Source organism: Oryzias melastigma, linkage group LG24, assembly GCF_002922805.2.
Source record: "Oryzias melastigma strain HK-1 linkage group LG24, ASM292280v2, whole genome shotgun sequence".
Lineage (NCBI taxonomy): Eukaryota > Metazoa > Chordata > Actinopteri > Beloniformes > Adrianichthyidae > Oryzias > Oryzias melastigma.
The window spans coordinates 10,942,530-10,958,415 of NC_050535.1; positions in this window are offsets into that span (position 1 = coordinate 10,942,530).

The following is a 15,886-nucleotide window of genomic DNA, read 5'->3' on the forward strand; positions in this document are numbered from 1 at the left end:
GGAGAAGTTGTGTGTCATCAAGCCTTCACACTGAACTGTGACAGTACATCGGATCCCTCCCCTTGATTGAGTCGCCAACAGAAAATTTAGAAATCTGAACCATTTGTGTCTACCTATGTGGCCGCATAGAGTTGTATCTACATGATTGCTGTTTTGAGAAGAAAGATTTTTTTCCCGACCTAAAAAGAACAGTGTCCATTAGGAAATGGGAAACCGCAGGACTTGGAAGCCATAAAAGGGGGAATCCTGCCTTCATCAAAAAGTGTCTGGGATAGGCTCCAGCAACCCTATTACCCTCAAAGGGACAATGAGTGCTTAATTATGGATGGATGGCAGGGGAATCAATGGAACAATGTAACAGTTACATGACTAAAATTGTGTTATTAGATTGTAACAGTCCAGCAGACTTGGTTTGGTTGTGCAGAGCATCCTATAACCTATCTGTCCATCTATCCATCCATCTTCTTCTGCTCATCTTGGAACTGGCTTCAGGGGCAACAGTCTAATCAAAGTCACCCAGACTTCCTTCTCCCCGGCCACTTCCTCCAGCTCCTCTGCGTCCTCCCCAGGAAGGCGTCCAGGAGGCTTTCGGACCACATAATAGCAGACCAAATGCCTGGAAAACAAAATGTGCATGAACTACAGGTTTACATATGTTTTACCTGCAGACAGCAGCATATATACTGTATAAGGACAGTTGTGGTTCATTGGGCAGTTTAGTGCTAGCTTGTTTTGTGGTTAGCCGGTTGGAATTTTGATTTTCTGTACGTATAGAGGCCGTGTTTTCATTTCGGATGATCCCCATTCAAAAAGCAGATCCTCTTCCCCCTTCTTCACAAATCCCAGTTTGACCTCACCCCTATGTGATGCATGGTATTTGGAGCACCCTCCCCAAACGAGTCCATATCATAAGAAAATGTGGAAAAATTCCTACTTTCACCCCTACAACAAGACAGCGCTGTTTCATGTAAACGCTGTAATTTCCCACTTAAAAGCAGGATCCATGAACATGTAAGCTTTAAACTTTCCTGCTGCTGCTCCAAATACCATGCAAAAAGCAAAACATAAAACTCAGAGCTAAACAGGCCTGCAGTGCTAAAAGCATATTGCCTTTTCATAAAGCAGAGCAGTGGGATTGAGAGGAGACCTTGGAGGGCTTTCTGCCTGCTTGGCTGTTCAGAGGAAGAGGCAAAATGAGCTTTTTATTTAGGCTTTGGCACGCCGTCCATCAGAGTGGGCTTTAAATGAGGCGGTGTGGAGACCGGCCTTCTCAGTGTGCTCTTCACGTTTTCCCAGGCACATCCAGAATAAAAGTCCCACAGAGCCTTTGTTGTTTGTGATTGCACAACTCAAGCAGGACCAACTGTTGAGGCACTTGTTTTTAACTCCAGGATGGCATGAGAGTTGTTGGGATGAAGGGAGAGAAAAATCTGAAAAAAAATGAGGAAACTATGTGAAGGGTAAAAACAACAAAAACATTTCGGTAGCTAGGACGATGGAGTTTCTTTCTCCCTGCAGGTAACCAGTCCGTTGCCCTCCATGGGGCATAAATGAGGGCTGGAAACGAAGCTTTAGAAAGGTCAAGTCCTTACGGTTTGCAAAGAAAACGCTTCACAGAAAAAGAAAGGAACACTCAAGAACGACATGTACAAAACTGGACTCAGAACAGTAAAAAACCTCTAAGATTTTTGCATTTTAGGTACAAATCACTGAATCCAAAGACATTCCAGTCTTTAATATTCAATTTTACAGCAAAATATCAAAATTTCACCAAACACTTTAATCAAAAATACGGTCAAATCAACGTATTTAATTTGATATGGGAAAAATAAAACATTTTACCAAAAGAAAGGGATATTTTGCTGAAAAAAGACATGTTGTAATGGGCAAGAAAATTCTTTTGACAGCATAGTTTGTTTCTGATGGTTCCCCAGTTGAATTCTTCCTACAGATCTGAAGCATGTTCAAGCGGTCACATCCCATGAAAAGTCGATGTAGAGATGTGTAAATGCGTATTTCAGGCATCTCTCTTTAAAATTGTTGTGTTTACTCGTAGCTACGCATAATTTTAAGACTGTTTTCCAGTTATACGTTCAAAACACACAAATACTGATCGCGAGTTGAAAGTTAAACCCGATTGGTTGAAGGGAATCAGATTTGGTGGTGATGTATAGATGGCGTCCCTTTGTATTTATTTATTTATTTATTTTTAGGTCAATCTGACACTCTGTTGTGGTTTTTAATTTGTGGTTTCCGATTATGGTCATCCATACCGACCTTCACAACCGGGTCACAGTCTGAGCTGCACATCTGTCGGACGAGTCGTTGGCTTTCAGACCGGATGTAGCTTTCAGCTGCATGGATTCAGTTTTGTGTTACTGCTCAGTTGTTTTCACTTTGTCAAATTTCTTGTGTTCTCTTTTAACTCTATCTATTTCTTCACCACATCTGGGCCTGTGGTTCTGGTGGCCTTCACATCAGCTCAGCCCGCTTGTTGTGGTGGTAGCAGATGGCGTCTGAGCGTCCACGTGTTTGGATCTCTGACAGCCTGAGAAAACAGGAGGTTTCTGACCGACGGGTCACTGGTCCTGACGGGCTGAGCAGCACGTTGCAAGCCCCGGAAAAAAGTGATGAAGAATTATCTAAACTCTCACTCGACTATTTACTTTAAAGTAGAAAAAACTTTTCCCAAAACACTAAATGACAGTTTTGGTTAAATTTTGTGATGAGTTGGAATCCCCTGGAGAGCAGATCTTCATGTTTGCACCCCAACAGAGGATAGGGGGCCTGTTTGTACACAAACACACATAGTGTGTGTGTGTTTGTGTGTCAGAGAGGAGGGGGGGCTCTTTTCCTCTCTGTTTGTGGGTGAGTTTAGTTCTCTCTGGTGAGATCCAGAGTTTCCTGCTCACAGTTCCCATGGTGAGAAGTTCCTGTCATCGCACGGACTGACACGCACACAAAGACACACAAACTCACACAAGCCTTCGCTTCACTCTGCTGCAGGGTGTTGTGTTGGTGTGTCAGTGTGTCTCTGTATTAGTGGGTTGTTGTGTGTAAATGGGCTGTTGAATTATTTTGTCATGTGTCTTATTCTGATTATGTGTTTGACTGTGATGTTGTGGATCAGTGTGTTGTTGGGTTGTGTGCAAGTATCATTCAGTGTTGTATGTTTTCTCACAGTATTGTAATGCTTGTTTAAAATAAAATTGTCATTTCTTGTTGTCCCACGAGTTTCAAAAGTAAAGAACAGAAAATATTTAGAGATTCAGAATTAATCTGTAATTGTCTAGTTCCCAGCCCCCGGACCCCAAGGCAATGGATCTGAACCGGTGCATAGGTTACCTTTTACCGGGCTGCACAGAAAAATATATACAGTTTGATTTTGAACCGTCTGTTACTGTAATAAATATAGATATTTTACAAAGACTGTTTATGAATCCAGATGATGAAAACTTGGATAATTAAAAAAATATATATTTAAAAACATTTATTTTATTGAATTTTTCTAATAGCTTTTTAGTTTCAAGTTGGTGTACAAACAAACCAAGAGTCGGAAACAAAACAATCACTGAACACACACCATGATGCTACAACATCTCATAAGCAAACATGGCACACATGTATACATATATAGAACAATAAATGGATAAAAATGTCATTCAATTATTTTTTTCTGAAATATGCGACAAACCACTTCAATGTCTACTAACAAGTGAAAAGATTAGTTATTTTCTTTATCATAGCTTGAAATAAATTCAGGCATTAAGGGGTTAAAAAAATTCAAAAGTCAATCACTTTAAAAAGTTGATTCTTCATCTTCTGTAAAATGTCTACAAGTAGTTTAAAAGAGTCTTTTTACACCAGATTTTGTGTGGAACCACTTTAATGGTATAAATGAACTCTCCCCTCAAAAGTTAAAGGAAGCCAGAAGCAAAAAAGATGGTACAAAACAAAGATAGAACTGACGTTAAAGCGCTCCGGGGTCTGAAAAAGGTTAGGGGAATTACTAATCAAGACAAACTTTTTTCGTTTAGACTTAAATTGTCATATGAAAACGTGTTTTTACCAGACTAAATAGTCCCTTTTTTTTTTTTTTTTTTTTTAGGGCTGTCAACTTTAACACAATAATGCATGCGAATGATAAAAAAAAAAAAAAATAAAGCTAATCAATTACACTTGGCGAAGCAACTGTCAGATCAGGCTTCCAAGGCGTGCATTAATTTCTGATACTGCACACCTCGTCGCGCATTAATTTCTGATAATGCACACCTCGTTGCGCATTGTCCCCGTTATGTATACAATGGTCACTTGCAAAAAAGTATATTTTCAACATTACATTAAATATTTAATATTTTTAGTGCTTTATTCTTTATTTTTTTAGATGCTTTTTTTACAAAAAGCAAACTATTTGATGCGAAGTGCAGCCCGTTGTCACAGTAAAATGACAACATGTCGCTGAGCCAAAACTGACCTCGACTGCGACGGTAAAAGAAACGATATATCTGTTGATCCTCATGAGTTCAGAGAGAAAGTTCACCTCTTACTGCTTGTTTTTGTCCAGATGATGAAGCAAACATTTGTTTTAAAGAACGCTGCACAGTAATATTCAACATTTGGGCGATTTGACTTTAACTTACAATGTGCATCCACACCTAGCAGCCAATCAGAATCGAGTATTCACCTGGACTTTTGTATAAGTTCATTTAAACACAATGTTTGTTTCTTATGGTGGTATGTCAGCACCCTTGTTTTCTTGGAGTAATACTGTGGACATAAGTCTTTACAGTTCTTTAGAATTCTACTTATCACACTGTTGATGTGTTTTTTGCACACTTCTCAGATATCTGAATTAACACTATAAATGTCAAAATTTCAGACAAAAAAAATGAAACATTTTCTCTCTGGATGGTTTTTGTTCAAAAGCTGCATATTGTCATAAAAATGTACCTAGTAAAAAATTTTATTATTCACAATTTTTTTCAGTCAATTGAGATCACTATTTTTTTTGTTATTGAACCATGAGAAAGACTGACAGCATCATTCACTAAACACGAGGAGAGCCTCTGATGCTGAACGAGGATTTACAAGCTGCTTTATCATAACCCAGATTGAGTTTTTCACACACTGCTTGTTCATTTAATGTCCCTTTCTGTTCAGTAAATAATGACTTAAAGTGATGTGTGTTTCAGTTCTTCTCAAAGGATTGTCGCAAACACCAGAGACAAATAAACCTGACACTTCTCACAGGAACTTTGACTCTTCACAGGACTGCCGCAGCTGGCTGCACATTTTTAAACATCAGATTTAATCGCGTTTTCGGAAAATTCCCAGAATCTCAGTTTAACTTTGAAACCAGAAAATTGTAACTCTGTTAATTGGTGTAAAAAAATTGCCTTTTCTCTGCACAATAAAGGAGCGATTAGGCAATTTTCACCTTCTACTCGAGTACGAAAACATTTCTCATTTAATCATTTCTCAATAATGTAAACAGGTTAAACTGGCTATAGCAACAAGACAGTATGAGAGCATTAAAGAAACTACAGCCATCATAAAATAAGTCTTTGTGAGTAAATGTTGCTTAATTATAATGCAATTTATGGCATTCTTCAGCAACGCAGATTGATGCTTAATTTTTGACATCATATCCTGTACTCCCTCATGTGTCTTTCTGGTGATCATATTACTTTTCCTACATAAATCACTACTGAATTAATTTCAATAAATCAGTTTTATCACCACTGAACAGTAATGCCGAGTCCTAAATGGTTCAAAGCATTAGACTCATTCATATCCAGAGAATTAGTCTAAAAATGTCTTTTTCTTTTACTTCTTCTTCTGTGAAAATAGTTCATTAGGTCTGACTGCCTAGTGCCTTAGTGTTTGGTACACTTTTATATGACAAATTTAGAACAGGCTGTCCATTGATAGAATGGCATAAAATCCAACTTGTCACCACCTTACAGTTGAAGAACTGGTGGAGACGGAATTAAAGGGAGTTCTCTATTCAAATGGAACACCAGCAAGAACACAGATACCATTCTCTAGACCTGACCGGGATGTCCTGGAGGTCAAATAAAAAAGAATAAACCAATAAATATGTGTTCAGAAGTACTAACGATCATGTTTCGAACCCTTTGAGGTTGAGTCTCAAGTCTGCCTGAGAGAGCTGGAGCGAGTCAAGTGGGATTCCTCGTCTGTCGCACAAAAAGCTGCTTTGGCAGCATCCAATCAGAGTCGATTCCAGACCTTAGAAACCTCAGAATCCCCAAATAAATGAAATAAAATTAATGTGACAAAAGAATAATTATCTCCAGTTGCATTAAGAGTTGGAGTGTGCATCTTTGGACCCTGTTTGTGTGCGTATTTGTGGGCACTGTGTGTCCAGAACATAATGGGTTTGGGCTCCCTGTGAGGCTCTGGGCCCCTCGGATCAGGCTCTTCTGAACAGACTCTTGGCACCCATGGGACACTGCATCATTTGGACAAGCTGATAAAAGAGTATTCACAAACAGCCAGGGCCCCCCAGCAGAACCCCACGCAGCAGAAGACTCAACAGAACCGGCACCTATTTTAGGATTATGGACATCCACATCCATCAGAACCACTTTTCAGTCCTAAAGCAGCCAGGCTTAAAATTCGAATCGATGCAGCTTCTAAAACAGACGTTTACCATCTTCATCACTGAGGCTGGATCCTATTATCATTCTGGTGGTAACTGGACCCTGACCGTGCAAGATTCGGAACTCTGTTCTTCTCCTCCAGGCAGCAGCAGCCAAGGGAGGCCCGCTCAGGGAGCCGGTGCCGGTCCATCACCGGAGAGGAGGAACCCAAACAACCGAGAACAAATACTGCATTACTTCAGAGGCTGAAGGTCCAGCTTAGCAACAGCTTTGTGTGTCTGAGACAGCACCAAGATGCACTTGCAATAGGTCGCACACAGACTCACACACAAAAACTTCATGATGTTGTTTTGGGACATTTCAAGATAAAACCTAATTTATTTAAAATTAAAATAATACATTTTGTAAATTCCAATATTGTATGAATCTTTAAGTTTTTTATGGTACATTTGTACTATAAATTTTGAAAATGTTGGGTTTTTTTAAGTAAAAAAAATCTGAAATTTTCATGAAAAATGAATTTTTTTTTTTTTTTGCCTGTGACTCCTTTTTTCTCCTTCATGCTTAGAATGCGTCTTTCTCTGAATGCTTTTGCCTTGTTTGGCCGGAAGAAGCGGCTCGCCTCCTGCAGGTGACCGCATCAGCGCTCCTAATAACAGATCATCCCGTCTCGTGTCAAACAGAACGTTTTCTTCTGCGCGTTTTCACCCAGAGGGAGAAACTTACAGAACAATTGTTGGACTTTATTGAAGTTGTCTGGTGACTTTACAGCCTTAATGCGGCAGGAAATGAAAGCATTGTTTTGGATATAACATTTCTGAGAGGATCACAGCAGGGTTCAGAGGAATGTTTTGGACTCTGGGCATTCAACTACCAACTAAAAATGTAGAACATTGTTCTTTGAAACATGATGTAAAAAAAGAAAAAAAAAAGAAGAGAAATCCACCTTCCATTAGTTTGAAGGTTTTACACATGAAATAAAAACCCTCTGGTTCTTTTCACGTCTTAAAGTGAAGTCAAACTGAGATAAACAGGAACACAACACATCACACTGAGCCGTTTTATTGATCACAAGCTGAAATAACATTGGTAATAGTTTTCGGCATGACGTTATGGTTGTAGAGTTTTCAGATCTTTGGCAAACGTTTGTGCTCTTCTCAGACGGGAGATGCTGTTTTCTGCAGTCCTTTCACCATAGCCGGATATAGGAATGAATGCCGTAACAGACCCCAAAAATGATGGCCTGCAATAGTCCACAGCTAGCTTAAAAAAAATTACTAAAGGGATAAAAAAAAACATGGCATGAAAGACAAAAAATAGGAAAGCATGGATGGACAAGCAGACATGATAAAAGAAAAAAGGATAAACAGAGTACAAACCAGTGCCCTGCTTGTGCCTGTCCCTAGCCTGGTAAATGCAAAAGGCAGTGTCGGGATGAGCATTCCACGTAAAACATACTATATCAAATCAATCAAAGGAAATTGAGATGGATGGATAATCTGATATGATGATATAATCTTTTTCTGAGCATTTTAGAGCTTTGGAGGTTTATAGCACCGCAAACACTCCCAGATTTATCCCCGATATTCTTCCTATACTCTGCTTCTGTCAATCCTGTAACAAACTTCATAATTAGATATGGGTGCTTTTACTCTGGTCTGTCTGGTCCACAGTTGTGTCTTTTGCAGGACCACCTAAGCAAACCCCCAAGGGGAGTTTTGGTCCACTTCCTAATGAGAACTGGTGCAAATCTGTGATTGGTCCAACACCTACACACCTCATTCTCACCATATGCCTCGTTTCCACTGAGCGGTATAGTACAGTCCAGTCTGGTATTTTGATGGTTTCCATTATAAAATGGACCCATTAAGCCAGACTGAACTGTATCCTTTTTGGACCTAGGTCCACAGAAAAATGGAACGGTCCGGTTAGCTCGGCGCTAACCTTGAAACTGCTCATTACAACAAAAGAAAGCAATTGTATTCTCTGTATAAACATAGATGCATGGTGGCGCAGTGGTTAGCGCTCTTCTCTCACAGCAAAAAGGCCCTGGTAAAAAATCCTAGCTGGAGGACCTGAAACAGAACCACCAACTGGGGACCTTTTAGTGTGGACTTTGCATGTTCTCCCCGTGCATGCGTGGGTTTTCACCGGGGACTCCAGCTTCCTCCCACCGTCCAAAAACATGCTTCATAGGTTAATTGGTGACTCTAAATTGCCCTTAGGTGTGAATGTGTGTGTGATTGAGGCCCTGCCAGAGACTGGTGACCTGTCCAGGGTATACCGCCCCCCTTACCAAATTAGTATACTCAAGTTTAATTTAAGTATACCTTTAAAACCTACATTAAGTATACCTTCAGTTTTTTTTTTTGTATTTATTAGAAATAAACTTGATTAGCTATACTTAGATATATTTAGCCTATATCTCTCACTGTCCTTGAACATTTTCTTACACAGTATTAAAAGTGGAGTAGATATTCTTGGAATATTTCCAGTATATAAAATTTTTCTAATATACTAATCAGTAGAAGTTTGTTACTTGTAAACTAAACGAAAACTTTAAAAGCTACATTAGATGTACTTCAAAGTGTACTTTCATAGAGTAAACTTGAAGTTTATTGCCAGTAAACTAATATTATACAAGAAAGGTTACTTAAAGTTTATTTCTAAGTATACTTTTTATAAACTAAAAGTGGGGCTATTTAGTCCCAAGAAGTATACTTGTTGGTAAACTTCCAGTATACTTTTTAAGTGTACTTGGTACACTTTGGAAACTTAAAACATATACTTGAAACATATACTTGAAGTACACTTATTTTTGGTAAGGGCTACCTTCACCCATAAGTAGTTAGGTTAAGCTCCGGCAGCTCAGTGAATGGAAAAAGTTGCTAAGAAGATGAATGAATATATACGAAGAACCAAAAACCAAGCAGAAAACAAACGAGCTGCTGGATGACCTCCATTGTTGTTAGCTTCACCCTGCATGACAGTCCATGCAACTTCGAGGAAACACTCTCCTGAATTGCCCCGTCCATTCTAAACTAGACCGTATAGTACTGTACCGCTCAGTGGAAACAAGGCTAAAGTTGTCTAGTTCTCCCACTTTTAGACTTTTAGACTGTGTGTGTGTTTTTTCTGCCAAGGTGGCGAGGCCTAACCCTCTCTGTGACCCTCCACGGGCCCAGACAACCCCAAAACTAAACTTCCATACTGGTGCATGTGGTGCAGCTACTGGCTGAAATAGAGGAGTGTATCACTTCAGTGGTCCACATTTATATATCTTCTAATTTCCTTGATCACTTGCTTTCATTGACTTGCATTCTACGGTTAACTGAAGACCACAGTTTATTCAGAACACTTGTTCTAAAGTGGATTAGTCTGTTTGGTCGATGATGAGTTTTCACACCTGCCAAGCAAACTGGACTGGAGTTTGTGTGATGATTGAGTGGACCAACAATTCTGAAAACTTCAATTTCAAATAGATTGTTTATGTTTAATCAAATTGACACTGAAATCTTTTATCTTGGACTGCGTTCAGACTCAATGCTGGTTCAATTCCTCTTCAATCGTTCATTCGAGGGGAGATTCTCTTGAGCATCGGGTCTGTTGTGACTTCCTTCTGACAGGTTTTCGTGAGGTTTCCTCGTCGGTACAGAAGAAAACGATCTGCTGAATCTGTTTGGTTTGCTGAGAGGCTTAATTAACATTCCCTGAGTGTTTACAGTCAATTACTCAACACAGTGGCTTTCTGTGGGAGCAGCTCGTTACTGCAACACTGTCACAAAGAGAACAAATCCTCCCTTTATGGGAAAGAATCCCCGAGGAGGGAGCTTTGCTCAAATTATTATTATTTCTGAAACCTTGAAGTGAAATGTGTTTGTTTGTCTGTGATTTCCTCTAATTCTGCACAGAAGAATCGGGAAGTTTGGGTGTTTGACGGCTGGCGAGTGGCAAACACAGAAACGGGCCATCGGAACCAACAGCTCTGCAGCTTTTACGGCCTTCCTCCGCCGGACTGCACAGGAAGTGTGTTCCAGGCTCAGCTTGAGCTGTTCTGCCGGAGACCAAACCCTGAGCGACTGACCACACACATGCACACACACGTGCACCCTGCACACATGCACGCTCCGAAACTCCCACCACCAAACGAGCATGTAGTTCTGCTGCTGAGTAAACATGTAATTACAGCTCGCTGTCAGCCCTCCTGCCGCCCTGCCTCCACCTTCAGCTTGTTCTTCTCTCTTCCTGCAGCTCTTCTTTACGACCACATCATAGACGGCGGGGAGACGCCGCGAGGGAGGAGCTACAGATTAACATTCCTTATGGTTTTCTCTGCTTACTGCAAAGGAGCTGTTTACGGCTCAGCAGTGTGAGGTTCTCACAACCAGGCATGTAATCCTCACAACATATTTAAGGGAACAACAAGAACCTGGAGAAGCAGCGTGAGAGCAGCTGATGGAGACACATGAGAAACATGCAGCAACAGGAGAGCCAGACACTGCTGAGTTTAAGAGAACGCTGAAGAACGATGAGAAGAGGCAGTTCTGCTGAAGTCACTGAGCTCATTTAGTCAGCGTGGAACCCTGAAAGAAAAGCAAACATTAGTGAGGGTTACCAAGAACTAGAGCATCAAAAAAGGCAGCAAAAACACTTGCAAAGACAGAACATGACCAAAACCCATAACATAACTGGCAAAAACCAAACCAAAGTCCACAATCCTAACAGTACCCCTCCCCAAAAGAGCAGATCCCAGATGCCCCAAAACAAAGCACTTGCCGGGAGAAGATATCGAGAAATAAAACAAAAACAACTCTAGATGGACGTGAGGGGAATCAGAACCCCTCCTCGGGAACATGTGTGAAGAGGAGCAGTCCTGGCGACCCTCTTCTGGAACAGGAAATACAACCGAGGGGGGTGAGCAGTGACCATCCTCTGGGAAACATGAAAGAGCGGTACTGGGGACCCTCCTCAAGAACCGACACATGATGAGGAGCGGCACCAGTGAACCTCCACAGGACAGGAAGGATGGCCCTGATGATCCCAAACTTTAGAGAGGGTTACTAAAAACTAGAGCATCAAAAAAGGCAGCAAAACACTTGTTCAGACAGAAATAGACTAAAGCTACGAATAAGTTAATCAAGAAATACAATAAAATCTTTTATATCTATACTGTTTTATTAATATCTATTTTGCAGCAAAGTCCCTTTAAATCAAATCTCAGCTTTTTCAGTTTTGTTTAATTTAATCCAGTATGATTGCGTTCATTGCCTATAGTGTTGTTAACCATTAGTGAACAATAAAGCATCTGAAGCCAGATCCAGTTTGGTCCTGTCCACTTACAACCACTCCATCCTAGAGCAAACTAGCTAGTTTATTCATCTGGCCCAAATGATTCCACTCTATTCCAGAAAAGTCTAATCACATAAAATCAAATGGAACCTTTTAGACATTATTTTGACATACCAAGACTCTTGGTTTACGCCAAGCGTGTCCAAAGTCCAGCCTGTGGGCCAAATGCGGCACTAGTTCATAATTCTACTGGCCCAAAAGCTCCTATCACAAAATCTAACTACGATTTCTTAACTCTGATTGGCTAAATAACTTTATGATCCGTTGTATATGGCAATAACCTGTAGAATCAGCTGGAATTACATTGATAGTATAAATCAACGTAATTCCAGCTGATTCTAATGAGCAGTTTTGCACTTATATGTAAGACTTTACACTAGCAAAGTGTAATATACTATACTATCAATGCGAATCAGTTGTCTCTGGTGGTGAAAAGTTTTTTTGCCATTTCGGTGCAAAGCCGATAAAGCATCAGGATCCTCAGAATCAGCTGATTCACATTGATCTTGTAAATGGTCAAAGACTTATGGTATGTCAAAGGGTGTGTGCTATTAAGTTGGTGACATCTCCAATTTTTAAATCATAGCCACTTTGGTCCAGGTTACTTGATTCCAGTTTGTGTGGATTCTAGAAAAAAAAGACCCCATTGCAGAACAATAGATTCTAGTACGGCCTCAGCCAGTTCAGTTGGGTATCATCCATTCCTATTCAATTTAATCCAGCCAATTTAGACCAGGGGTGACAGAATCCAGGCCTACAATTGAGGCTCCTTATTGGCCAAACACATCTGATCCAGGTAATCAGCAGTAGATGAGTCAGGATTTCTGGAAAACCGCCAGGATTCCGGCCATATGGCCCTAGAGTTTAACACCCCTTATCTAGGCCCAGTTCACCTCAACGTACTCTGGTCCTGTCCAGTCTAATCCAGTATAGTGTATTGTCAACACACAAGTTCGGTCCACACGTTTCATTTCATTCAAGTTCAGTCCAGACAAGTTTAATTCCTCTCACTCTGATTCAGTTTAATCCCCTTTAATCCAGTCAGTTTCTATCTAGTTTGGTGTATTTTTCTTAAATTTCTTCATTTTAGGCAACAAGTTTAGAAGAAATGCTACCAATTTGTCTTTGCTAAGATACAGAGAAAATACTGTGAATCATATTTTGATGAAGTAATGGCTTCATCAAGTTATATACAACAGAAAAACAAATTTGTTCAGAAAGTCTGAAAATGTTTCTTTTTTTCAAATGTTTCAAATACAGATTGCTTTAAAGGATTATGAGGAGGTCTGGATTGGTAGAGAAACGCTTGGACCGTGACTTTTGACCTGGTTAGTTACAGCAGACTGAGATGCTTGGCTGAACCCGGGTCAGATGGTTCTTGCCACTATAATGGAGGAACCTTGTGACCCAACATGTCGTCTCCACTTTTCATGACATGGATCCAGTCACAGGTCTGCAGTTAGAGGTCATTATTTGGGGCCCTCTTCAAAGAACGGCACAAACCTACACTTTTACTTACAGTGAAGAAAATCCAAGGTAGCAGGCCACATTGATTGGAAGACCAAACACATGCTCTAGCATGTTTAACTGCTGTCCTAAAAGGGTTGATCAGCTAAACTAAAGTATGTTTTTGGTTAATTTTAAACTAAAGATGAAAGATGTTTGTGCTTTCTTCTGTCTGTGCACTGTTTACTTTATTGCTTCATTTCACCCATCAAACTTAACTTGGAACTTAAGACAAATGTAAAGACTTAGACGGCAAGCATCAAGATTTGTAATATTTGCTTCCACTAGTGGAGACAGATTGTTTAATTACTATTTGTTCTATTCAAACAGAACTTGATGTACTTGTTTCCATGATTTAAACTCCTAATTTCCAGACCTTTTTCAGTGTGGGATTTGGATAAAAACTAGTCAGCTCTCACTCAAATCTCCACCAAGTAAGTAACTAGAGGGTCAAACTCAACTCTGAAATCTTTGAGGGTAAAGTCTAAGACTCTGGTCACATGTGTAAATCACAGAGAGAATGAGCTTTCCATAGCAAGTCGCTACAGACACAGAGAGGAATGTTCACTTACTGCCCTCATGGGTGGATCTACAGGTAAAAAAAAGGGGTAAACCTGTGCGGGGCACACAGGCGGCTGACAGCAAATTAAGTCGGAGACCAGTCAATGAGCCCAAAAAGTGAAAAAGTTCATGAACATATTTTGATACCGAAATGCTGTAAGCAACAACTCATAGTGAACACTTTTACAACACGTAAAAGTATGGTGAAGTAGATGAGACACATGCAGGTCAAACAGATTTTTTTTTTTTTTTAAATCCTGCAAATCCTGAGCCGGTTTGTGCTGTTCAAGGGATAGGTGTGCGCTCCGAACTTTTAGCCCAATAAAGTTTAGGAAATTCGACAATAGTGTCGTTTGTGTGGGCCCACCTGCACACTGTGCGCGGTCAGTAAGAAGCCAATACACGCACCTTACTAACGACTAGAGCAGGGGTCTCCAAACTACGGCCCGCGGGCCAGATCTGGCCCACCTCCATACTTGGCCCGGCCCCTAAACAATATCAGAGATGTATGATTTTTTTATCCCCCCCTTCTGCAGTGTGTGTGTGTTCCTTTCTTAAACTCAACCCCCCACAGTCAAAAAGATCAGAATATAGTGTACCCTTTTCACATCGCAGATCCCTTTTCGTGGTCTCTAGAAAACATCGAGACAGTTAAAAGCTCAATTAAGTAAACTGGGGAAAGATCGTGAAGAGCTTTCAAAACAAAACTAACATGGAGCCAGTGAAGTATTTATTTCCTGACTTTTTCTGTAAATTTACCAGAAAGGGTGATTAAATTTGGTTAAGTATGGCTTTGTGGAAAACCATAAATGCTTATGTTCAGACACACCTTCCGGTTGATGCTAACTGAGAACACAGTTAGCATTAATCGAGGACAGAACTACAAATCTACAAACTGCTTTGGCAACACATCAAGGAAGAAAAAAGTTATGTGACAAGAAAAAGATTGGACTAGAGTGTAACCCATATACACATACAACAGCAGCACCAGTTCATACAATGGTACATTCCATTGTTGTGCGTCAAAGACTGAGTGTTATTTACGTGTCGTGGTGACCTCTCCGGTCATGGCATCTCCGGTCTCCAAGAACTCGCTATGGGCCAGGACAACCCAAAAACCTGCAGCACCTGCACAGGTCATACCCTGTACAGGTGTGTATGACTAAAGCTTAAGGTGTCATCACAGCCACAATTTTTTTTACAAGAAAATAATAAACTTGAGCTTGTGAGAGACTTAAGGGAATCTTCAACATCTCATTTCTACTGATTCTGGCCATGTTCTAACATAGTTTTAACAAATAGTTTTAATAATTACTTTTTTTTTTCCAAATAAAAGACATTTAGTGTCTGTATTGACACTAATCAGTATTTTTACCAGATTTTCTTGTTGCTCTTAATGTATCTTTCTTGTATAAAAGAATGTTTGCAAAAGTTGTAGCATTTTTAAACAGATCCGTTTGTGTTTGTATTCACAGCTTAATCTAAAATGAAGATCAGTGTTACAAAACTGAATGTGCCTTGTTTGAGCTGAACAGTCAGTGTTCATGTGAACTCCGTCTTGCCATTTAAGCCTCATTACCAAATATGTTCTTGTTGCAAAGCAAATAATGTGAAGCTCTGGGTTTAACAAGTCCTGTGGTACCTCACTCTGTAATGCTGATGCTCTGGCTCCTCCCACCAGTCTTCAGCCATGGTTCTGTCCTGATTGAGTCTGAAGTCATGCACCTTTAAACTTTATGATTTTGTCTCCCAGGCTCAGACGGACTGAATAAAGGCTTTCTCATTCACTCCAGACAGAGTTACAAGGAGAAGAAAGTGTGGACCGATACAAAAACAGAAGCTGTAAT